Consider the following 27,166-nt stretch of genomic DNA (forward strand, 5'->3'; position numbering starts at 1 on the left):
GTGCCACTGGCCTTTGCACTGTGTGCTCTGGCCCTAGACTAGAGTGCCCAAAGCCCTTGCACCTTGTTTATGCTTTGGCCAGGCTCTCTCCCTGTTGACCACCAAGTCCTTATTGCCACAACATTGGGAAATGATTAGTAGTGGACGGTTTGAGGTTGCAGTGGGGGTTGAATGGGTTCAGGATGTGATCCATGTGTGTCCATGGCTACATACATCCATCCCCCCCCCAGCCCCCCCAGCCATACATAGACCATGTGTGTGGCTCAACACCTGCATGTGCATACTTGTACAGAAAGAATGAACAAAAAAAACATAGGAGTAATTACATCACTGTTTGGGTATAGCAGTAGTGGAACAAGTACATTTTACAGGTAAGGTACATACGTGGTATCACCGTCTTGCCCCTGGGTTGTGTAGGTGCAGATGGGTGAGGACGATAGTTCCAGAGTGACGGACTGTGTCCAGGTTGTCTGATGGTGGCGCTGTGCCCCCTGCCAGCTGAGTGAGCTTGGATCGCTCACCTGGCTGAGTCTCAGGGCCTTTGCCGTTGCCTAGTGGTGGGCAGAGCCACAGGAATGTGTGGCCTTCCTGTCCCCCTTTGAGGGCTGTGGTGTCTCTTTGCTGCTCTTCAGTGATAGTGGGAGCCTGTTCATCCCAGGTCCCGTTGGGAGAGCTGGAGGGTGCTAACCTCTTGCTCCCGGTACTGGCTCTGGTGGCCAGAGAGGTAGAGCCGATCTGAGGCAGGGTACCGGTAGTGGTGCCTTTGCCATCCACTGACCGCTGACCCTGCAGCTGGTATGCTCCCTCTGTGTGTGGCCACGCTCCCTGGGGCATCACATTGGTCCCGGAGGCGCAGGTTACATGATCGGGTCGCCCGCTGGACCTGGGTGCTTCCGACGGGAGGTTACCCTTGGTTTTGTCGGCATGCATGTAGAACCCGGCATTGCACATCATCACTTCATTTACTCTCACAATCCATTGGTTCCAACCGCAATCACTCGACTTATTATGGTTAGTTACATTTACATACTTGAATTTGTCAATTACATCTCTTACATATGTATCACCGGCATCACTGTATAAAGAGTGGAACTGTCCCTTTAATTGTGATGGGTTGCCGGTCTCCTTTAAGTGGGCCTTGCAATCTTTACCCCAATCCGGTTCGCTGCTCGGCATCACATGTTGCTCCATCAACACTGCCCCTCGTGGTCTGACCACCGCCATCTTTAGGCGCTTCACCTCGTGTTTTGAGCACCATCTTCTTTCTCTCCACGAGGTAGGCTGCGGTGATCCTTTTCTCCCCAGATTCTGCCATGGAAGCAGGGAAGTTGCCTTCTGCGTCGATTTTCTTCCTCCGGAGACCTGCCACTAGAGCCTGGAAGGTGAGGTCGGGTCGTTTCGGCTGGATCATCTCGCAGTTGGGTTGAGCGGTCTGTGTCGTTGCCACGCAGTCGAGTTGAGCGGCTGGTTCTTCAGGTGCTGTGCTGGATCCAACTTCGGGACCGTGGAGGACGTCGATCGCCAGAGGCTGGAGGTTTTCCATGCTCCAACGGATCTTTGTCATCCATCTTCTTCCTAGCAGCATTGGACCATCACCAGCAATGATCCACAAAGGTAACTTTTGCATCGCTCTGTCATAGGACACCTGGACATCCACGCTGCCAACGACTGGGATAGTGTCGTTTGTGTAGGTGAGCAGCTTCACATGGATCGGGATTATTTTAGGTCGTTCGACTGGATTGTCCCAGAGTTTCTCAAAGGCCGCCTGTTTCATCAGTGACTGGCTCGCCCCTGTGTCCATCTCCATCGTGACTGGAACACCGTTGATTTCGACTTCCATTTTCAACGGAGAACTCTCGGTGGTGCAGGTAAACACTCCGTACACCTCATCGTGGGGCTGAGCTGCCTCATGGAGTCTCTCTTCATTGTCGCTGGAGTCCAGATGATTGGCCAACTCTTCACCGACTCGGTGAGTACAATTTCTCTTGTACATTCGCTGGAGGTGGCCCTTCATGTTACAGCTTTTGCAAGTCTAGTCTTTATAGTGGCACTGGTGGGCCCTGTGATTTCCTCCACAGTGCCAGCATGGGATTGGCTGGTTGGCCCCATGTGACGGACTCAGGGTTGCGGGACTCGGGGTTCTGTTCTCTCTTCCCTGAGAGAGACTGCTTGCAGCAGCCTTGCCTCTAAAAGGCACCAGTCAGTTCACAGTACTTGCTGGGTTAGAGTCCTGGGGGTGAGCCATCCGCTTGCAATCGCAGGCCAAGGCCATGAATACCTGGCGCATGTTAATTGCCATCTGCAGGGTGACCGTGGTGTCCGCAGAGAGCAGCCTGTGGAGAAGGCCCTCGTGGCTGGTTCCAATAATGAAGATATCCCACAGTGCTTCGGTGAGGTGGTCGCCAAAATCACATGCTGCAGCCAATCTGAGGTCTGCAGCATATTTTGCAATTTCTTGGCCTTCGGGCCGCTGGTGTGTGTAGAACTGGTGTCTGGCTGTGAGGATGCTCTCTTTAGGTTTGAGTTGTTCCTGTATCATCATTACAAGCTCCACATATGTATTGGTCGATGTCTCTAGCAAGTCCCTGACGAGGCCATAGACGGTGGGCCCACAACTGCTGAGCAGGATAGCTCTGCGCTTATCAGCCAGCGAGGTCGGGTTGTCTCCCACCAGGTCGTTCGCAGTGAAGAAATGTTCGAGCCTTTCCACAAAGGCCTCCCAATCTTCCCCATCGGCGAATTGTTGAAACGCGCCAAGGTTAGCCATTTTCCAGTGGAAATTTGTAATCTCGTCGCCAGTTATTATGTCTGTAAGCACTCTAGTAATGATTCCACAAGGTAAGGTATTGTATTTGAACTGTGGTGACCTTATCCATTTATTGCAGCTCCTGAGTGAGGGTACAGCATGGTGAGATCCCTTTTATACCTGGTTACCTGTTGTGTACAGGTGACCCCCTAGGTCTCCACCAGTTGCACCCTCTGGTGATACAGGCATAGTGTATAAAGTGTGAAGGTACTTCCAGTAGTATTATGTAACTGTACATTAAGTGTACAAGGAGTATACTTATGTTATACATACACAACAGACCCAATCCACGTCCGGACCAGGGTCATCGCGCCAACCCTCTTCTCAATCTTCCTCACTGCAAAGCTCCACCTCACAATCAACAAGCTCCCCGCTGGAGTGGAACTAAACTACAGAACCAGTGGGAACCTGTTCAATCTTCGTCGTCTCGAGGCCAGATCAAAGACCTAACCCAACCTCTGTCGTCGAACTACAGTACGCGAACAACGCTTGCATCTGCGCACATTCAGAGACTGAAGTCCAAGTCATAGTCAACATCTTCATAGATACATTATAGTAAATGGCACTATGTTACGCTGTATATTCTGCTTTAAGCTTTAGTACTACTACATTGTTCTGCACGTAATTTTCACCTGTCAGTACAATAATGACGGGATGCGTCATTCCTGATTGCATTCCACGTGCTAGTTATTCACTTTTAATTAATGCTAGTGACACCAGGTGAAAACTGGATAAACAGAGATGAGTCATTCTTTTGTAGCAACAAATTGGTCCCAGATCATTTAGAATAATTTGGATGGAGTACAGGAGAATGCAAATCCAAAGGGTTATTCATTAGGAGGGTGTGTATCAGGATACAAAACACTTCCTTTCTCTGTCTGACTTGTTAATGATATAGGTCTTGCTTGACAGGTAGATTCCGCTTGACCTTGTAGACACTTTCAGAGGATGAGTGTAATATTAGTATTGCCTTGCTCATAAGAACATAAGAAATAGGAGCAGGAGTAGGCCATTTGGCCCCTCGAGCCTGCTTCATCATTTAATAAGATCATGGCTGATCTGATCATGGACTCAGCTCCACTTCCCTGCCCGCTCCCCATAACCCACAGAACCCCAGAAGTCCACAGATTTATAACCCCCTGAGAGAAGAAATTCCTCCTCATCTCAGTTTATTGAAGAAGAGAGCAGCACAGTCCAGAATTCTATATTTGCCTTATTGCAGTCAACTCCTGAGATCTTTTGGCCCTCACTGTATTATCCTTAGCCAGGTCACAGCTGTATGCGTTTCTCTATAATTTCCTCTCCCCTCAGAAAAGACTAAGAGCAAACAAAAGCACCATTTTGAAATGTCCTGATTACGCTCATCTTGAAGAACTGCGAGTGCCTTCAATGAATAATGAATAATTTTGATACCCCATCAGACAAGATCACTGCGCTTCAGGCCAATAGTCATGACATTAGGGGGTCGAAATTGCCCCTTTCTATGCCTGTAGCCGCCTGAAAGCGGCAGCCACACGTCAGTGCAGAATGGCCGCCAAGTCTCCGTGGATGGGGCCACCATTTTTTAAATCGCCCTGCCTCAGGTTTGGAGCGATGTCCAAGACCGCTCCGTCCATTTTCCCCATCGCTGCATGCACGCGCCGACCCCTTAGCGACTGGCGGGGACCCCTTCCCGAAATTGCCCCTTTCCTGGAATTGCCCCATGGGAGTGGTGCCACCTCCGATCGGTGCCTCCGACAGCTTTTGCTGTCGGTACACTCTCTGTGGCTCGATGGCGTGGCCGCCCTTGAAGGGGAGGTGGCACTGCCGTCGAAGCCATGTTTTTTTTTGTCGGACGACTGCCAGGTCGGGCCGACAATTACGCCCCCTGGTTTGACTGGGCTGCAAACAGGCAGCCTGGCACCCCCTGGCTGGCCCGGCGGAAACCCTCCCTGGTGGCCCAGTGTTTGCCACTGAAGTGGCTGCAGAGTTTGCAGCGTGCATCCCCTTTAACTGAAGTGGGGGGACATTGTGACGCGTCAGCACGGCGCTGGTGATTGGTCGGGGCGGTGGACCTGCCGCAAGCGCACTTCCGCCCCAAATCCGACCGAAACACCGCACCGAGGACAAAATAATTTTGAAGAGCTGAATTTCACCGGTATCTCCGTCCCATGGAGTGGGGCGGAGAAAAATGGTGAGTGCGCCCCATTTGGGGCGGGGCTCAATTTCGGCCCCTAGGTATTATCACATAGCTCATGTCAAGATTTTATCTGATTCTTTTTTTATTTTGGGAGATAAAGGCCTCCTCTTCTTTAGTTTAAAAAAAAATCTCCATTGATCTCCTTGTACCCTACATTTTATAACACAAATCTGTGATAAAATGGGGCGAGTGTGACCTGTTCCCAGGGCTCTATGCATCCTGCTCTATACCTGGCACAATGCGATGCATATCGGCAGGCTGGGATCTCTCTCACCCTGAACTTAACCTCTGCTTGGCCATTCCCTTCAGGCATGTGCAATATATGTGAACTATTTTCCAACAATAGTGTGTTTTCGCCACTACAACGCCATAATATGCTGACTCAACAGGGCCTCAATAGTTAACAGGCAATGTACAAATCACTCAGGCTCTATTATCAATGTATAAATTCAGAGACATCAGGAAAACAAACTCATTTGGGTTCTTCTGCCAATTCTAAAGTTTTTGAACTTCTTCTAAGGCCATGATGAAAACAGTAGGGCTTGAAAAGGTTCATGCAACTTTGACAGTCCATTAAATCCTTCCTCATTTTTGCTGCCTTGTGGACTGGAGGATACTTCTATAACTTGTCACTACACAGCAGATCCCAATACACCAGAAACTTGACTGAGAGTTAATCGCTATGGTGTTGGATCTTGGCTCTGTGGGCCTTGTTAAGGATGTGTGTAGGCTGTTATGTACTGTTAGTAATACTGTCTTCATATTGCACTGATAACTATAGTCATACTTATAGAATCTGCTTTATTAATTTGAGACATGGGTGTTTGATTTCTGTGGGTGCAGTGCATTATGTAAATTGCTTATAGTCAATCTATTCTGTGAATACACACTGTCAATGCCAGGCTCAGTTACTGTCCTTCTTGTTAGCTATCTTCCCAAGCCAGTATTCTAATGCCTTGGACAGTTTTATCAAAAATACATTGGTCACTCTCTCCTCCCTGGAGGACAAAGCTACGCTGTGAGCCTCCTTCTTGATGTAAATTAATGTCTATGCTAACAATAAAGTTTAACCTCTTGTTTGCATACCCAAACAGCATTAATCTATTATCTTATCTATCAGAAGATACTGTTTTGCTGAATCATATTTGATGCTGCCTGTGATGACTCAGTTCACCTGCAATACTTTGCTATTCCCTTTGTAGCAGAGGAACAATATGCACGCCGTAAACATAAATAGGTTTATATACCATTAGCACATATTGAGACATTTAAACATCTTGGTTCGGAATTTGCCATTGCATTGATGGCGAAACTGTCAGCGTTCGCCGTCATTACAACTGTGAACCTGACAGCAACGTCTGGAGTATGCATATGCGCAGTTAAACGCGTAAATCCAGTAGTTTCTGTCAGTCATTCCCTGCTCCTCTACAGGGCCTGTTGTTGAACTCCCCACAGCCGGCAATCAATTGAAATCACTGAACTGATGAAAACATCCTCTTATACGCTGGAATATCGCTCCTAAAAAACCCTGAGAAAGCTAAGCCTTGTTCAGTGCATTGTAACTGGGTTTTTAATGGCGTACTGAGTCATAATTACTGGTGAACAACCATTTTGGCCCTGGGCGGGTTTCTTCGAGGTCACCGCTGAGCACCATCACCTCGCAGCTGCCCGCAAAATCCGGGCCATTCATTGTTACTGATCAGTGTCATATGTCAATACAACACATAGACCAGATTAGAAACATTTTCAGTTCAAGTCCCACTCCAGAGTGTTATATCATCAGTACAACTCACAAACACACACAAGCTATAAGATGGCTGCTAACATCAGGAACATAGTGAGGTGATTCCCTCTTTATTGTTGTAAACAGCACTGACTGCAGTGCCACAGTAGTCCACCAGATGGAGCTATATATATTACACAGAGACCTAAGCACATAAATCTAGGCTGACAATCCAGGGCATTGCTGAGGGAGTGCTGCACTGTCGGAGGTGCTGTCTTTCAGATGAGATGTTAAACTGAGGCCCTGTCTGCTCTCTCAAGTGGATGTAAAAGATCCCATGACACTATTTCAAAGAAGAGCAGGAGAGTTATCCCCAGTATCCTGGCCAATATTTATCCCTCATCCATCATAACAAAACAGACTATCTGGTCATTATCACATTGCTGTTTGTGGGAACTTGCAGTGTGCAAATTGGCTGCCGTGTTTCCCACATTACAACAGTGACTACACTCCAAAAGTACTTCATTGGCTGAAAAGTGCTTTGAGACATCGGTAGTCATGAAAGGCTATATATAAATCCTAGTCTTTCTTTCTTTATCTGCTGCACAGTTTGTGTTAGTAACAACTTCAGAAATTATTGGAGTAGAAATTATTCTTGGGCCCAGACTCTGCAATGCGGCAAATGCGCTCGATCCAAGAGACTCGAGAATCAAAAGAAATTGGTCCTCAGGCCACATCTGAATAATCTGCAGGCACAGGTCATGCTTCCTCAGGCAGCCCACCCCACAGGGAAGATCAGGGATATAAATTCAACCTGGGCGGTAGCACAAATACAGCTGGTAGCAAATCGGTAGCCTGTTTCACACTCTGACCCATTTTATTTTCCATTGAACTCGGCGTTTTGCGCTGCTGCCTATGACAAATTTAGACCCCCTAATTTTGGGTCGCATGCCTCTGCAGCAGAGTAAGACCCTGGAGGAAGGTTGGAGTAGGTAGTGTGAGGTGGGGGCGATCATGATGCCTGTGCTCAACAGGAAGGGGAAATCCTTTAATAGGCACAAACCGGAACTGTGGAGAAATGTTCTGCACATGTGCACTTCCGGTTCATTACAGGAACGGGCTCGTTAGGAGAAAATGTTAAATGCCAGGAGGCAGCGGGCTCTGAGGAGAAATGCCGGGAGAGAGTGGGCTCTGGGGAAAATGCCGGGATGGAGCAGGCTCTGGGGAAACTGCCGGGAGAGTGCGGGCTCTGGGGAAAATGTCGGGAGAGAGCGGGCTCTGGGGAAAATGTCGGGAGAGAGTGGGCTCTGGGGAAAATGTTGGGAGAGAGCGGGCTCTGAGGAGAAATGCCAGGAGAGAGCGGGCTCTGGGGAAACTGCCGGGAGAGAGCGGGCTCTGAGGAGAAATGCCGGGAGAGAGTGGGCTCTGGGGAAAAAGCCGGGTTGGAGCAGGCTCTGGGGAAACTGCCGGGAGAGAGCGGGCTCTGGGGAAAATGTCGGGAGAGAGTGGGCTCTGGGGAAACTGCCGGGAGAGAGCGGGCTCTGGGGAAAATGTCGGGAGAGAGTGGGCTCTGGGGAAAATGTCGGGAGAGAGCGGGCTCTGAGGAGAAATGCCGGGAGAGAGCGGGCTCTGGGAAACTGCCGGGAGAGAGCGGGCTCTGGGGAAAATGCCGGGAGAGAGCGGGCTCTGGGGAAACTGCCGGGAGAGAGCGGGCTCTGGGGAAAATGCCGGGATGGAGCAGGCTCTGGGGAAAATGCCACGAGAGCGGGCTCTGGGGAAACTGCCGGGAGAGAGCGGGCTCTGGGGAAAATGCCGGGAGAGAGCGGGCTCTGGGGAAAATGCCGGGACGGAGCAGGCTCTGGGGAAAATGCCACGAGAGCGGGCTCTGGGGAAAATGGTTCCAGAATAATGCACAGTATGCTTCTGCGCAACTTCCAGTCGTTGGCTCCAGTCATTCCGTATTAAACATGTTTAAGGTTCTGTCTGCAATGTCTAATAAATGAGCCCCATAAATTTAGCAGTAGGCCCAATGCTAGCGCGAAATGGACACGAAAGTGATATCTTTGCACCCAATTTATGCCTGGAAAACGGGTGCAGTGCATATCATTTTCTATCCCCATTCTGTCCAATATTTGGATTAAATAAAATAACTAAAGTGAGACTAGTTTATTAATACTTATTCTGAGCACAGATACAACAAAGTTCATAATCTATAAGCACATAAGCAGGAAGTACGTCTGGAACCAGCAGAGCGTACAAGAAGATAATCAGGCCAATTTTGAATACAAGGTTGAGGTATACATCAAAGCAGACTTTTGCAGCGATGGGTAGTTTAATGTAATCCTAGTTCAAATAGAGAATATTAACATCTTTGAAAAGGCAAGTCTCAGAGTCATAATGGCAAAAGACATTCATACAAAAAAACTCAAACATAATCCACATAACATTTTGCAAACTATACAGACAGTGTAGATCACAAAAGTTCTGGCTGCAGTTTTTCATTTCATGGAAGACTAAACACAGATCCCCTCAAATCAGAGATTATAATGGCATTAAGCACAAGTCATGGATTTTACCAAGCGAGAAAAAATATATGAAAAGTACAGAAAGCTATCATTAAGGCAAGTAAGAAAAATGTTTATTGAACAGAGAAACCTTTATAACAAATATTCAGGGATAGCAACATTCTAACAAACATTTACCAAAGCACCCCAATCTGTGATACACTTACCAGCCTTCCTGCAGTCTTTTCTAAAAGAAACTCTCATCGGCCTGTTGTAACTAATAAATAATGGGCAATACTAATTTATCTAGTATTGTCAATCAACATTAGATTATTATGTCTACACAACTCTAGATGGGCAAAATCAAGAGATACTTACCTCACATTACAGATCTCGAATGACGAACATGACAAGTTTTGTTTTTAGTACAAAGTAAGAATTATCGATGGAAACCTCCTCAAAATGTTTGTGGAAGATTTTATTTATTCGTTGCCTCAGCCAATCTAAAAACAACAGATTGGCTCCATGACTCTCGAGACGTTACCCTAATACAGAAAAAAATAATCCACAAACTCCTTCTGACACCTAGACAAGGCCTTTTCCATATGGTCACATCTCTCCAGACAGCAATGACCTTGCTTCGGTATGTCTCAAGTCTAATCAATATAATTTCCATCCAGCGAGTACCATCTAACCACAGGACAAAATATAATGGACCATAAATTGGGGACTCTCCTTGTGCGTATAATGTCATCACCACAGACAGTCCCTTGAAATCGAGAAAGACTTGCTTCCACTCCAAAAGAGAGTTCTCAGGTGGCTGTACAGTCCAATACGGAATTACAGTCTCTGGTGGGACAGACAGTAGTTGAAGGAAAGGGTGGGTGGGGAGTCTACTTGCCGCACGCTCCTTCCACTGCCTGCACTTGCTTTCTGCATGCTCTCGGCGACAAGGCTTGAGGTGCTCAGCGCCCTCCTGGATGCTCTTCCTCCACTTAGGGTAGTCTTGAGCCAGGAATTCCCAGGTGCCGGTGGGGATGTTTCACTTTACCAAGAAGGCTTTGAGGGTGTCCTTGAAATGCTTCCTCTGCCCACCTGGGGCTCGTTTGCCCTGTAGGAATTCCCAGTAGAGCACTTGCTTAGGGAGTCTCATGTCGGGCATGCGAAAGATATGGCTCGCCCAACGGAGCAAGTCAAGTGTGGTCAGTGCTTCGATGCTGGGGATGTTGGCTTGATCAAGAACACTGACGTTGGTGCGTCTATCCTCCCAGGGGATTTGCGAGATCATGTGGAGGCAGCCTTAGTGGTACTTCTCCAGCGCTTTGAGATGTCTGCTGTATATAGTTCATGTCTCTGAGCCATATAGGAAGGTAGGTATCTCTACTGCCCTGTAGACCATAAGCTTGGTGCCAGATTTGAGGTCCTGGTCTTCAAACACTCTCTTCCTCAGGCGACCGAAGGCTGCGCTTGCACACTGGACGTGGTGTTGAACAGACAGAAACGGAAGAATTTGTAATGGGGAGCAAGGAAATGGCAGAACAACTAAATAAATACTTTGGTTCTGTCTTCACGGAAGAGGACACAAATAACGTCCCAGAAATGCAAGGGAAGCAAGGGTCGAATGAGCAAGAGGAATTATAGGAAATGATTATTAGTAAGAAAATAGTGCTGGAGAAACTAATGGGACTGAAGGCAGATAAATCCCCAGGGCCTGATGATCTGCATCCCAGAATATTAAAAGAGGTAGCCATGGAAATAGTAAATGCATTGGTTGTCAACTTACAAAATTTTATAGATTATGGAACAGTTCCTGCAGATTGGAGGGTGGCAAATGTAACCCCACTATTTAAAAAAGGAGAGAGAGAGAAAACAGGGAACTACAGACCGGTTCGCCTGACATCAGTAGTAGGGAAAATGCTGGAGTCTATTATAAAGGATGTGATAATGACACACTTAGATAATAGCAAAGGGATTAAACAAAGTCAACATGGATTTATGAAAGGCAATAATGTTTGACAAATCTACTGGAGTTTTTTGAGGATGTAACTGATAGAATAGATAAGGGAGAACCAGTGGATGTAGTGTATTTGGATTTTCAGAAGGCCTTTGATAAAGTCCCACATAGGAGATTAGTGTGCAAAATTAAAGCACATTGGATTGGGGGTAATGTATTGGCATGGATTGAAAATTGATTAACTGACAGGAAACAGAGAGTAGGAATAAATGGGTCTTTTTCGGGATGGCGGGCAATGGCTAGTGGGGTACCACAGGGTTCAGTGCTTGGGCGCCAGCTATTCACAATATATATAAATTATTTGGATGAGGGAACCAAATGTAATATTTCCAAGTTTGCTGATGACACAAAATTAGGTGGGACTGTGAGTTGTGAGGAGGATGCAAAGACGCTGCAAGGCGATTTAGATAGGTTGAATGAGTGGGCAAACACATGGCAAATGCAGTATAACGTTGATTAAAGTGAAGTTCTCCACTTTAGTAGGAAAAACATAAGGGCAAAATATTATTTAAATGGTGATGGCTTGGGAAGTGTCGATGTACAGAGGGACCTGGGTGTCCTTGTACACCAGTCATTGAAAGCAAATATGCAGGTGCAGCAAGCAGTTAGGAAGGCAAATGATATGTTGGTCTTCATTGCAAGAGGATTTGAGTACAGGAGCAAGGATGTCTTACTACAGTTATATAGGGCCTTGGTGAGACCGCACCTGGAGTATTGTGTGCAGTTTTACATAGAAACATAGAAACATAGAAAATAGATGCAGGAGTAGGCCAGTCGGCCCTTCGAGCCTGCACCACCATTCAATATGATCATGGCTGATCATGCAACTTCAGTACCCCATTCCTGCTTTCTCTCCATACCCCTTGATCCCTTTAGCCATAAGGGCCACATCTAACTCCTTTTTGAATATGTCTAACGAACTGGCCTCAACAACTTTCTGTGGTAAAAAATTTCACAGGTTCACAACTCTCTGAGTGAAGAAGTTTCTCCTTACCTAAGAAAGGATATACTTGCCATTGAGGGAGTGCAGCGAAGGTTCACCAGATTGATTCCTGGGATGGCAGGACTGTCGTACGAGAGATTGGGTCGACTAGGCCTGTATTCACTAAAGTTTAGAAGAATGAGAGGGGATCTCATTGAAACTTATAAAATTCTGATTGGGTTGGATAGACTGGATGTGGGGAGGGTATTTCCCTTGGCTGTTAAGTCTAGAACAAGGCGTCACAGTCTCAGGATACGGGGTAGGAAATTTAGGACCGAGATGAGGAGAAATTTTTTTAATCAGAGGGTGGTGAACATGTGGAATTCTGTACGACAGAAGGCTGTGGTGGCCAAGTCACTGAATATATTTAAGAGGGAGATAGATAGATTTCTAGAAACAAAGGGCATCAAGGGGTATGGGGAAAAAGCGGGAATATGGTGTTGAGATAGAGGATCAGCCATGATCATATTGAATGGCAGTCCAGACTCGAAGGGCCAAATGGCCTACTACTGCTCCTATTTTATTTTCTATGTTTCTGTGTCATCGATGTCTGCCCTTGCTGATAGTATGGAAAATGGTCCACGTTGTCCAAGGCCGCGCCTTGGATTTTGATGACCGGGGGGGGTGTGTGGTGGTGGTGGAGTGCTGTGAGGCGGAGTCAGGTTGGTGGAGGACCTTTGTCTTATGGATGTTTAGTGTAAAGCCCATGCTTTCGTATGCCTCGGTGAAGGTGTTGACGATGGCTTGGAGTTCGGCCTCTGAGTGTGTGCAGACGCAAGCATCGTCCGCGTACTGTAGTTCGATGACAGAGGATGGGACGCCCTTGAATTTAGCTTGAAGGCGGCAAAGGTTGAACAGGTTCCCATTGGCTCTATAATTTAGTTCCACTCCAGCGGGGAGCTTGTGAGCGTGAGATGGAGCATTGCAGCAAGGAAGATCGAGAAGAATGTTGGTGCAATGATGCAGCCCTGCTTGACCCCGGTCCGGACGTGGATTGGGTCTGTGATGGATCCGTTGGTCAGGATCACAGCTTGCATGGCATCGTGAAGCAAGTGGAGGATGGTGACAAACTTTTGGGGGCAGCCGAAACGGAAGAGGACGCTCCATAGTCCCTCACGGTTGACAGTGTCAAAGGCCTTTGCAAGGTCAAAGAAGGCCATGTACAAGGGTCGGTGCTGTTCCCTGCATTTCTCTTGTAGTTGTCTCACGTTGAAGATCATGTCCATTGTACCCCGTAGTGGACAGAATCCGCATTGCGACTCTGGGAGGAGATCTTCAGCCACAGGGAGAAGACGATTGAGAAGGATTCTTGCGATGACTTTCCCAGTGGCCGACAGCAGGGAGATTCCTCTGTAGTTGCCACAGTCGGACGTGTCCCCTTTTTTGAAGATGGTCACGATTACGGCATCTCTGAGATCTTCCGGCATGCTCTCCTCCTTCCAGATGAGAGAGATGAGGTCATGCATTCGTGCCAATAGTGCTTCTCCGTCGTACTTTAGTGCCTCAGCGGGGATTCCATCTGCTCCTGATGCCCTGTTCTTGAGGTGTCAGATGGCCTTTTTTACCTCGTACAGGGCTGGGGTCTTGCTGAGATGGTGGCGGGTAGCATGCTGCGGGATGGAGTCGAGGACACTCGTGTCGAAGGCAGAGTCTAAGTTAAGGAGATCTTCGTAGTGTTCCTTCCAGCACACCCTGACTGCTTCAATGTCCATAATGAGTGCCTCTCCGTTCTTGGCCAGCAGTGGGGTGGGGCCTTAGGTGCTTGGGCCGTAGGTGGTCTTGACTGTGCTGAAGAATCCTTGCATGTCATGGTTGTTGGCCAGCTGCTGGATCTCCTGTGCTTTCTCCACCCACCATCTATTTAGGTTGTGGCTTTTTTGTTAGACCTCGGCCTTCAGCCGCCTGTAGAGCTGCTTTGCTGGTCCCGAGTTGGGTTGTGCACGTGCCTGAAGAGGCTCTGCAAGTTTCGGGTTTCGGCCCAAAGCACATGTGCCTAAGCCTGGCACTTGCAATCTGTCAAAATTTCTTTTGACAGATCACACGCATACGAAGGTAAAGGCCTCCATGGGCGGAGAGTTGGGCTATTTGCCCAACTCCTGCCCAGCGAATGTCCTTAAAACTCTTACGCCTGGTAAAAGCATAAGGCCTGCTTTTACCAGCGTAAGAGTATTAAAAGATAGAAAAATAAATGTTATTACTAATTGTTACATTAAAAACTCTGTCCACTAAAGGAAGATTATTTTTAACCCTATTAAAACATATTTTCAAAAATTTCAAAAAAAAGTTTTTTTTCTAAAACATTTACTTTAATTCAATTTCAATTAATTTTAAATATGTGAGGTGTTTTTTTAAATTTATGTATTGCGTTTCTGTGTTTTGGGGGGTATCCACATTCATAGTAATGGGAACTCTGTACAAACGGAACTCACCATTACTATCAATGAGAATACTCCATGCTCATTGGTGGGCGGCCCACGCGATCCCAGTGATACCCGTACGCTGATGGGATGCGGGGCCTCTGTGCTGGGCTGCGCAGCTAGGCCTCAGAGCCGAAGTGTTCGGACCACCATGTACTTTCATTAATTGGCCTCCGACCACAATTTCTGGGCCAATATACTCTTCCACACTTGCAATTTTCAAATTCAAATTGAAAATCTTTAAAACTCAGGATGGAGTTCAGAATTGTGGTTATCAACAGAAAACATGTAGCTTGAAATCATACTCTGTGAATCGATTAACGCGCTCATATGAAATGACTATAACTGCTATTTTAAGAAAGGTGTTAAAATTAATTGGTTGACGTTTGAATTAAAATACCAGGAAAAGGAATTTCAAGCAATCACATATTTCAAGCTAACCCTGTTGGTTAGGATCTTTAAACAATAATGGGGGAACTGTTAAATCACAAATATGACTTCGTCACTGCTGGCTGTTTTATCCAGTATCCCTATTTGTACATAAATTATATTCAGTGGGGAACCACCACCTACTCTCTACTACATAGATCAAATACAGTTCGCAATATTTATACCTTGATTCGAAACAAAAGGATTCTATAAGTGCATTGTATTGCAGTAAGATAACGTGGGATGATTATCTGAGTCAGAAGGTTGTGGGTTCAAGTCCCACTCCAGGAACTTGAGCACAAAAATCTAGGCTGACACTCCAGTGCAGTGCTGAGGGGGTGTTGTACTGTCAGAGATGCCATCTTTCGGATGAGACGTTAAACCGAGGCCCCGTCTGCTCTCTCAGGTGAATGTAAAAGATCCCATGGCACTATTTCGAAGAAGAGCAGGGCAGTTATCCCTGGTGTCCTGGCTAACAGTTATCCCTCAACCAACATAACAAAAACAGATTATCTAATCATTATCATATATTTGTGGGGGTTTGCTGTACGTAAGTTAGCTGCTGCGTTTCCCATGTTACAACAGTGACTAGACTCCAAAAGTATTTTATTGGCTGAAAAGCGCTTTGAGATGTCCAGTGGTCATAAAAGGTACTATATAAATGCAAGTCTTTCTTTCTTTCTTTAAAGCCAGTGGCATTTCATCATAATAGGCTGTCCCTCGGGGTTGAGGATGACTTGCTTCCACACTAAAAATGAGTACTCAGGTGACTGATGAACTCATTTTATATGGTGGAAGATGCCTGTGCGTGAATTGTTTTAACGTGTGGTGGCCTTGATGAAGCAAGGTCTTGGTCCAGTGACAAGGGGATCCAAGATGACTGGAGACCAGGCTCTGTCGCATGTGCCAATACATACACACAAACTCAAACATACTCCTACTGTCCTCCTTCCTTCCTCCTTCCCACAGGACCTCTCTCTCCGTGGAATTCATAGTATGCAATGTGAGCCTCACGACTTCACAGCCTCGCTATTGGCCCGTGCAGCGCCTTCCCTTGGTCTTGTCCACGCTGCTAGTCCAGTAAGGTATCCTAGCCTAGAAAGGTATCATTGATTGAATATATAATCTTACTTTTCTGCCTGCAAAGCTCCTCGGTAACTTTGGGCTAGATTTTCTACCCACTGTCTAGGGGTAGAAAGTATCTGCTGCTGAAGAGTTCATAGTAGGTGAATTTGGGTGGTCTGTCCATTTTGACAGAGCACTCAACCATATCGCAATAAGAAGGAGTTTATCTGATTATACACTAAATAACCAGATCATAGAAGAATGAATTATCCAGCTGTAGCATAGTTTTTTTTTGGCAGCTACATATGTTTCCTAAACAACGGTCGGCTTTTGGACCAGAATTTCCTCGGAGTTGATCCCTCCCTGCCGGCGTAACTTCGTTGGAAGTGTAGTGGAAATCCCGGCTACCAAACTGCAGTTTTTCCACTACAGCAAGAAGAAAAAATAAAAATCTTGCTGAATTACAATCAGTAAGGTAGTAAAGTGCTCAAGAATGATAGATGGAAGAAGCATTGGTGAGGCCATACCTGGAATACTGCGTGCAGTTTTGGTTTCCATATTTACGAAAGGATATACTTGCTTTGGAGGCAGTTCAGAGAAGCTTCACTAGGTTGATTCCAGGGATGAGGGGGTTGACTTATGAGGAAAGGTTGAGTAGTTTGGGCCTCTGCTCATTGGAATTCAGAAGAATGAGAGGTGACCTTATCGAAACGTTTAAGATTATGAGGGGGCTTGACAAGGTGGATACAGAGAGGAGGTTTCCACTGATGGGGGAGACTAGAACTAGGGGGCATGATCTTAGAATAAGGGGCCGCCCATTTAAAACAGAGATGAGGAGAAATTTCTTCTCTCAGAGGGTTGTAAATCTGTGGAATTCGCTGCCTCAGAGAGCTATGGAAGCTGGGCCATTGAATAAATTTAAGACAGAAATAGATAGTTTTTTAAACGATAAGGGGTTATGGGGAGCAGGCGGGGAAGTGGACCTGAATCCATGATTAGATCAGCCATGATCTTATTGAATGGCGGAGCAGGCTCGAGGGGCCATATGGCCTACTCCTGTTATTATTTCTAATGTTTTTATGTTGCTTTCGTCTGGTGCAGCCGCAGGATTTATATTCTGATAGTTTCATTTTGATATTAGTGAATGATTAGTTGTATGAGTTGACATTCATTCTGCTATGACTTTAATGTAATTTTGGTCAAGAGAAAGTTTTTGCAATCTGTGGTGAAAACTGTATGACATTACTGATTTGTCATTCACCATCACTATTTATTTAAGTTTCATTCATAGTCATTGAAGTAACTCACAGTAAGATCTCCTGCCAATTTTACGGTCTCAGCTTTATGGCAGCAGTCCAGAAAAAAGAAGCAATAACATTTGTGTACATTTCGATGGCTATCAGAAATTTTTGTGCAATTGCAAGGAGGTCTGGTTGTAACAAGCCACTGCTATACTCTCGGCCTAAAGCTCCTCTATTGGAGATCTTTGCCCTCACTATCTGTTAGCACATTTGCTTGCTATCTTTATTGTTCAAGTTGTTTATTACAACAACAGCTTGCATTTATATCGCGAGTTCAACCCTAGCGGGAATCCTAGGCAGGAAGATCGGCGAGAGAGGAAGATGGGGCAGTTGAGGTTGTTGCTCGTAAGAAGGCATCAATGGGTACCTTGATTATCTTCCTACATTCAAACAGGGACTACACTGGAGAAATACTTCATTGGCTGTGGGATATCCTGAGGTTGTGAAAGATGCTATATTTCTTTGATGGGCCCTCCAGAGAATTCCGAGGGCACAAGCGGGTAGCTTTGGACTTATCCAAAGAGGATTTAAGGCTGGGATGGAGGCGGGAGAGTGGGAAAGCAGAGGAATAGTGAAGGATTAGGGTAGGAATTTGGAGTAGCAAAGTAGCTGAGAGGGGAAAAATGAAAGGTGGCAAGAGTGGATGACAGGAAGTGAGGTAGACAGGAGAGCTGGGGTCAAGTAGGGTCAAGAGAAGAGGTAAAAAGGGAGATAGAAGTAATGTGCTTAGATCCAGAGCGGCAGCCACAATGCGTACCCAAAATGGACACAGAGAACTCAGGTTACATAGGCATGGCAGATATTAGAAGAGATATGTGCTGGTTGTAAATTGAGGATAGAGAGGAGATGCTGTGAGAGAATCTGGTATGAAAGTTTAAATCAGAAATCTGGCATCCATTCTTTCTCTATTGTCTTACCAAGACCAGTTCAATTTGACTGTTTCAAAGAGTGTCCATGTGTGCAATGACTGGATGGTATGGTGCTGATGTATAGTGCAATGACTGGATGGTATGGTGTGATGTATAGTGCAATGACTGGATGACATGGTGCTGATGTATAGTGCAATGACTGGATGACATGGTGCTGATGTATAGTGCAATGACTGGATGGTATGGTGTGATGTATAGTGCAATGACTGGATGACATGGTGCTGATGTATAGTGCAATGACTGGATGGTATGGTGTGATGTATAGTGCAATGACTGGATGACATGGTGCTGATGTATCATGCAATGACTGGATGACATGGTGTGATGTATCATGCAATGACTGGATGACATGGTGCTGATGTATCGTGCAATGACTGGATGACATGGTGTGATGTATCATGCAATGACTGGATGGCATGGTGCTGATGTATCGTGCAATGACTGGATGACATGGTGCTGATGTATCGTGCAATGACTGGATGACATGGTGCTGATGTATCGTGCAATGACTGGATGGCATGGTGCTGATGTATCGTGCAATGACTGGATGACATGGTGCTGATGTATCGTGCAATGACTGGATGGCATGGTGCTGATGTATCGTGCAATGACTGGATGGCATGGTGCTGATGTATAGTGCAATGACTGGATGACATGGTGCTGATGTATAGTGCAATGACTGGATGGCATGGTGCTGATGTATAGTGCAATGACTGGATGACATGGTGCTGATGTATAGTGCAATGACTGGATGACATGGTGCTGATGTATAGTGCAATGACTGGATGGCATGGTGCTGATGTATAGTGCAATGACTGGATGGCATGGTGCTGATGTATAGTGCAATGACTGGATGACATGGTGCTGATGTATAGTGCAATGACTGGATGACATGGTGCTGATGTATAGTGCAATGACTGGATGACATGGTGCTGATGTATAGTGCAATGACTGGATGACATGGTGCTGATGTATAGTGCAATGACTGGATGACATGGTGCTGATGTATAGTGCAATGACTGGATGGCATGGTGCTGATGTATAGTGCAATGACTGGATGACATGGTGCTGATGTATAGTGCAATGACTGGATGACATGGTGCTGATGTATAGTGCAATGACTGGATGGCATGGTGCTGATGTATAGTGAATGTTGACATGCGTGACATGGAGTGGGACGAGCGCATGTTCAATTCTTCGGTTTAAAGGGCTGAAATAAACTTGGACAAGGTGGCATTAACAAAATGGTAACGGCCTCAAAATGGACCCGGTAAACTTACAGTGCCATTAATGGTGATGCACTTTGTAAATTCAAAGCATTTGAGATAGAACAGCTTCTTCAGCAATATTTCTGCAACATGATTTATTGGTACGAAAGAGCCTCTGATTACATACCATTTGTACTGACCTCTCTCTTTCCTTGATGATGATATGGTCATTCCAGGCTTTGCTTTACATTAACCGATTCTCTGAGGTCCTTGTCTTTGTGTTCTCAGATACACATTAATCCATGTGAATGAAAGAGATTCAACTCTCCCAAATCAGTCAGAACACATCACAAAATGAATCAGAGATGCAAAATTTCAAATGCAGTTTTGCTTGTCACATAAATGTCATTTTCATTCAAGGTACAGCATTTAAATTCTAGTCTAATTATTTCCTTATATCACTCTGTGCTAAACAATGACCCAAAATTTGCGGTCTCTACGGGTACGTACGATGTGCGCTCACACCCCTAGAGGCCCCGCAAGTGCCGTTCTCGGCGCACAATGCGCACGCGCCGAAATCCAGCACTTGCGTACTGTTAACATTTCTGTTGACAGTTTCAACGCATACCCGGGAGAAGGGCCTTTGCAGGTGGGGATTTAGGCTATTTGCCCAACTCTTGCCCAGCGAATGTCCTTCAAACTCATGCACCTGGTAGAAGCAGACAGAAGGCCTGCTTTTACTAGCGTAAGAGTTTTAAAAGATAGAAAAATAAAATGTTATCAATAATTTTTATATTAAAAACCCTGTCCATTATGGTAAGTTTATTTTTACTCCAATTAAAATATAATTTTAAAAAAATTCAATAAAATAAATTTTGTCTAAAACATTAAATGTAATTTCAATTAATTTTAAATATGTGAAGTGTTTTACTTATTTAATTTAAATATTTATGTGTTTTGGGGAGCAAATGAATGGAGAAACGCTATTTTCATTGGTTGCTCCGGCCCACGTGATCCCAGGCTGCACATCCGCTCCTGCAATATGTGGGCCCCTACGCTGGACTGCGCAGCTAGGCCTCGGAGCACAAGTTTACATTCCTTTGGGACCACCAGGTATTTTCATTAAAAACATTTTGGTCGGAGGCACCAGCCCGCAGGAAGTCTCCGACTGCAATTTTTGGCCCAATGTGATACCAAACATAACAGGGTTTCACAGACTAAAAACTGGAAAATGCTGAAAATACACAACGGGTCCATCAGCATCTGCAAAGGGAATGGCAGGTTAATGTTTCAGATGTAGACCCTACACCAGAACTCTTATAACAGACTTCATTCAGTATCATCTTAGGCAGCGATAGAAATATTATTCTTAATGCCCTATTTTTTTTTGAATGCAAGGACACGAATGGGCTAAAATGTATTTGGCAAAGGACACACTGTTTAGATTAAAGCAACAGCTGAAATAGTAATAATCCTATTACTGCCTTCCATCTCACTCATCAGATGTAATGCCTGACAGCTGCATGATCTCATATGAACTTTTGTTTGATATTTTAATTAACCACTTTAGAAAGCTGCAGATCAATTGCACAAAATATGAATTTTAATTCTAACGTTGTTTAGATCAAACATCAGGTTTCTAATTGTGTGCAGGAAGTATATATGACCAACATGGCAGTAGGTCAAAGTGAATGTGTATATCCTGAGCTTTTATAACATTTAATTAGGAACCCTTTTTGCATTTTAGCTCATTTTTATTCCATTGTCCCAGGTCCGTAAAATGCAACCATCTAAAAGAACGCCAGCTTGCCAAATCAATCAATTCTCATCAAAATCCTCTAGCCTCTCACTCCAACAGTGTTTGACTTCATTAGACGGCTATAACATGCATTTTTATGGCTCACTCTGCAGTAGCAAAACCATATAAAACACTCTCTATATTCCAGGCCATCCCATAAAACTTTCTTTGTATAGCAATTCCTTCATATAAACAACATAAAGAGTTAAATTTAAGCAACAACAACAACAACTTGTATTCATATCTTCTTCTTAGGCAGTCCCTCGGAGTCGAGGAAGACCTGCTTCCACACTAAAATGAGTTCTAAGGTGGCTGATAAAAGTTCACGGGGTTGGGGTGATATATTAGCATGGATAGAGGATTGGCTAACTAACAGAAAACAGAGAGTAGGGATAAATGGTTCATTCTCGGGTTGGCAATCAGTAACCAGTGGGGTGCCGCAGGGATCAGTGCTGGGACCCCAGCTATTTACAATCTACATTAACGACTTGGAGGAAGGGACCGAGTGTAACGTAGCCAAGTTTCCTGACGATACAAAGATGGGAGGAAAAGCAATGTGTGAGGAGGGCATTAAAAAATCTGCAAAAGGACATAGACAGGCTAAGTGAGTGGGCAAAAATTTGGCAGGAGTATAATGTTGGAAAATGTGAGGTCATGCACTTTGGTAGAAAAAAAATCAAATAGCAAATTATTATTTTAATGGAGAAAGATTGCAAAGTGCTGCAGTACAGCGGGACCTGGGGGTACTTGTGCATGAAACACAAAAGGTTAGTATGCAGGTACAGCAAGTGATCAGGAAGGCCAATGGAATCTTGGCCTTTATTGCAAAGGGGATGGAGTATAAAAGCAGGGAAGTCTTGCTACAGTTGTACAGGGTATTGGTGAGGCCACAACTGGAATACTGCGTGCAGTTTTGGTTTCCAAATTTACGAAAGGATATACTTGCTTTGGAGTTAGTTCAGAGAAGGTTCATTAGGTTGATTCCGGAAATAAGGGGTTGACTTATGAGGAAAGGTTGAGTAGGTTGGGCCTCTACTCATTGGAATTCAGAAGAATGAGAGGTGATCTTATCGAAATGTATAAGATTATGAGGGGGCTTGACGGGATGGTTGCAGGGAGGATGTTTCCACTGATAGGGGAGACTAGAACTAGAGGGCATAATCTTAGAATAAGGGGCCATCCATTTAAAACTGAGATGAGGAGAAATTTCTTCTCTCAGAGGGTTGTAAATCTGTGGAATTCGCTGCCTCAGAGAGCTGTGGAAGCTGAGTCATTGAATAAATTTAAGACAGAAATAGACAGTTTCTTAAACGATAAGGGGATAAGGAGTTATGGAGAGCGGGCAGGGAAGTGGACCTGAGTCCATGATCGGATCAGCCATGATCGTATTAAATGGCGGAGCAGGCTCGAGGGGCTGTATGGCCTACTTCTGCTCCTATTTCTTATGTTCTTATGAGACCAATGTGGGACCAATACAGTCTCTGTCACAGGTGGGGCAAATGGTGGTTGGAGGGACAGGTGGGTGGGGTGCTTGGTTTGTCGTACTCTCCTTCTGCTGTTTGTACTTGGCTTCCACGTGCTCCCGACGAAGAGACTCGAGGTGTTCGACGCCTTCTCGGATGCTTCTCCTCCACTTTGAGTGATCTTGAACCAGGGATTCCGAAGAGTGGGTGGGGATGTTACATTTTTTCAAAGTGGCTTTGAGGTTGGATTAATTTTCTCTGCCCTCCTGGGACTTGCTTTCCGTGACATAGCTCGGAGTAGAGTGCTTGTTTCGGGCGTCTAGAATCGGGCATGCGGACAATTTATATAGCATCTTTACAGCAACAACAACTTATATTTGTATAGTGCCTTTAACATTGTAAAACGTCCCAAGGCGTTTCACAGGAGTATTATGAGATATAAATTTGACACCGAGCCACATAAGGAGAAATGAGGGCAGATGACCAAAAGCTTGGTCAAAGAGGTAGGTTTTAAGGAGTATTTTAAAGGAGGAAAGTGAGGTAGAGAGGCAGAGAGGTCAAGGGAGGGAGTTCCACAGCTTAGGGCCTAGGCAGCTGAAGGCATGGCCGCCAATGGTTGAGTGATTATAATCAGGGATGCTAAGGAGGGCAGAATTAGAGGAGCTCAGATATCTCGGTTGGTTATGGGGCTGAAGGAGATTACAGAGATAGGGAAGGGAGAGGCCATGGAGGGATTTGTAAACAAGGATGATAACTTTGAAATCAAGGCGTTGCTTAACCGGGAGCAGTATTTTAAGTTATAGTGACCATAAACCCATTTTGAAATATATTTACCTTTCTTTTTCCAGGTGCTATGGTTTTGATGAATGGGTTGAGGACGCTCAGTCGTTGAGTATATTCAAGGCTGAGATCGCTAGATTTTTCTAACGGAATCAAGGGCTATGGGGATTGGGCGGGAAAGTGCAGTTGAGGTCAAAGATCGACAATGATCTTATTGAATGGCGGAGCAGGCTTTAGTGGCCTTATGGCCTACTCCTGCTCCTAATTCTTATGTTCTTATGATTCCACATGAAATGTTCACCTGTCTTTTCTCTTTCAGATGCTAATTAACCTATTATGTAATTCCTGAACTTTCTAAGATTATTTCAGACTTACAGCATTTTTTTCTTTCACCGTCTTTCTTTCTATCTTGTTATTAGCAGATCATTTTGTACATAGGGGATTAAGTCATGTTAGCAAATCACTTAATGAGTTTTAGTTTCAACAACTTGCTCTTATATAATACCTTCAACGTAGGATGATGTCCCAAGTCATAGAAGTTTACAGCACGGAAGGAGGGCATTTCGGCCCATCGTGTCCGTGCCGGCCAACAAGAGGCTATCTAGCCTTATCCCATTCTCAAGCTCTAGGTCCGAAACCCTGCAGGTTACGACACTTCAAGTGCACATCCAAGTACTTTTTAAATGTGGTGAGGGTTTCTGCCTCTACCACCTTTTCGGGCAGTGAGTTCCAGACCCCCACAACCCTCTGCATGAAGAAATTTCCTGTCAAATCCCCTCTAAACCTTCTACCAATGACTTTAAATTCATGCCCCCAGTTGTTGACCCCTCTGCTAAGGAAAATAGGCCCTTTCTATACACTATATCTAGGCCCCTCATAATTTTATACACCTCAATGAGGTCTTCCTTCAGCCTCCTCTGTTCCAATGAAAACACACCCAGCCTATCCAATCTGCCCTCATAGCTAAGATTCTCCACACCCAGCAACATCCTCGTAAATCTCCTCTGTACCCTCTCCAGTGCAATCACATCCTTCCTGTAATGCGGTGACCAGAACTGCATGCAGTACACCAGCTGTGGCCTTACCAGTGTTTTATACAGTTCAAGCATAACCCCCCTGCTCTTATATTCTATGCCTCGGCTAATAAAGGCAAGCATTCCATATGCCTTCTTAACCACCTTATCTACCTGGCCTGCTACCTTCAGGGATCTGTGGGCATGCACTCCAAGGTCCCTTTGTTCCTTTACACTTCTCAGTATCCTACCATTTAATTCCCTTTCCTTGTTAGCCCTCCCAAAATGCATTACCTCACACTTCTCTGGATTAAATTCCATTTGCCACTATTCTGCCCACCTGACCAGTGGATTGATATCTTCCTGCAGTCTGCAGCTTTCTTCTTCATTATCAACCACACAGCCTATTTCAGTATCATCTGCAAACTTCTTAACAAAAAGCAAGGGGCCTGGTACTGAGCCCAAGTATAAATGGCATAAAAACAGAAAATGCTGGAAATCTCAGCGGGTCAGGCAGCATCTGTGGAGAGGAAGCAGAGTTAACGTTTCGGGTCGATGACCCTTCGTCAGAACTGGAGAGTGTTTGAAAAGAACAGATTCTTAACAAGAACTGAAAGGGGGAGGGGAAGAAAGAACAAAAGTGAAGGTCTGTGATAGGTTGGAAGACAGGAGAGATTAGAGAGGCAAAAGGGATGATGGCCCAAATTCAAATAGTAATGCCAGGAGTTAGAAAAACATTAGTCAAGATAGGGTGTGAATGGCAGGATAATGACCAGCTGCCATTAGAGACAAGGAGAAAAAAAGAAAGATGGGGGAGGTGTGGACGGGGGGTTGCGGGAAAGGGAACCAAAGATTGGCAGTGCTTACTCTGAAATTTTTGAACTCAATGTTGAATCCAGAAGGCAAATGGCATGTTGGCGTTTATTGCAAGAGGTTTGGAGTACAAGAGTAAGGAAGTTTTGCTACAATTGTACAGAGCTTTGGTGAGACCATACCTGCAGTACTGTACATAGTTTTGGTCTGCTTATCTAAGGAAGGTTATTCTTGCCTTAGATACGGTGCAACAAAGGCTCACTTGATTGATTTCTGGGATGAGAGGGCTGAGCTATGAGAAGAAATTTAGTAGATTGAGCCTATACTCTCTGGAGTTTAGAAGAATGAGAGGTGATTTCATTGAAACATAAGATTCTGTGGGGGATTGACAGGGTAGATGCTGAGAGGTTGTTTCCCCTGGCTGGAGAGTTTAGAACTATGGGGCAGTTTCAGGATAAGGGGGAGGCCATTTAAGACTGGAATGAGGAGGAATTTCTTCACTCAGAGTGTTGTGATTTTTTGGAATTCTCCACCTCAAAGGGCTGTGAATGCTGAGTCACTGAGTATATTCAAGGCTAAGATAGATAGATTTTTGGACAATAGAAGAATCGAGGGATATGGAGATCAGGGTGGGGCGGTGTAAGTGGAGTTACGGTCGAAGTTCAGTCATGATCTTATTGAATGATGGAGCAGGATCGAGGCGCCATAAGGCCTACTCCTGCTCCAAATTCTTATGGTCTAATGTTCCTAAATAAGTGCAATCAGTCAAAAATTGACACCATACCAAAGGAGGAATGATTAGGAGGGGAGACTAAAAGCTTGATCAAAGAGGTAGGTTTTAGGGGGTGGGGGGGGTTAGGCTTAAAGGAGGAAAGAAGTGGAGAGACAGAGGTTTATAGAGGGAACCCAGAGCTTAAGGTCTAGACGGCTGAAAGCGCAGCCACCAATGGTGGGGCAAAGAGAGTAGGAAATGCATAAGAAGCCAGAGATGGAGAAACACAGAGTTTTTGGAGGGTTGTAGTGCTGGGGGAGGTTGCAGAGTTAGGGAGGGTGAGGCATGGAAGGATTTAAACATGAGGTTGAAAATGTTAAATTTGTGGCAATGGTGGACCAGGAGCCAAAATAGTTTAGTAAACACATGGGTGATGGGTGAGTGAGACTTGGTGTGGGTGAAGATTCTTATGCTGAGGGCAGGGGTGTGAGAAGCTCAGTGGAATCGCTGAGCTCTGAGCTGCTCCCGGACATCTCTGGCTGCACAGCGTTGATGTGGCCTTCCTTTCTCTGCTGGTTCCTCTCCGTCCCCCACATCTTCCTGGTCTGATGACGACGGAAGCTGCTGCTGTTCTTCCTCCTCCAAATGCAGGCCTCTCTGCGGTGCAATGTTGTCCAACATGCAACAGCCCACAACTATGCCTGAAATTCTCTCTGGGCATATTGAAAGGAGTTCCCTAACCGCTCCAGAGACCTGAACCTCTGCTTGAGCATTCCTATGGTGTGCTCTATATAGTTCCTAGTTGTGCCCTGGCTTCAGTTGTATCTGTGCTGTTCGGGCGTGGTGGGGTTGCGCAGGGGTGTCAGCTGCAGGGGGTATCCCTTGTTCCCCAGCAACAATCCTGTCATGTTCTTTACAAGGTTAAATGGTGGGAGGATGGTAGAGTGTCTAAGCATAAAAGCATCATGGCAGCTCCCTGAATACCATGCACAGACCTGCATGATGCTATTCCTGTGATTGACCTCTGGCT

The sequence above is a fragment of the Pristiophorus japonicus genome, chromosome 10 (genome assembly GCF_044704955.1).
Source record: "Pristiophorus japonicus isolate sPriJap1 chromosome 10, sPriJap1.hap1, whole genome shotgun sequence".
Classification (NCBI taxonomy): Eukaryota; Metazoa; Chordata; class Chondrichthyes; family Pristiophoridae; genus Pristiophorus; species Pristiophorus japonicus.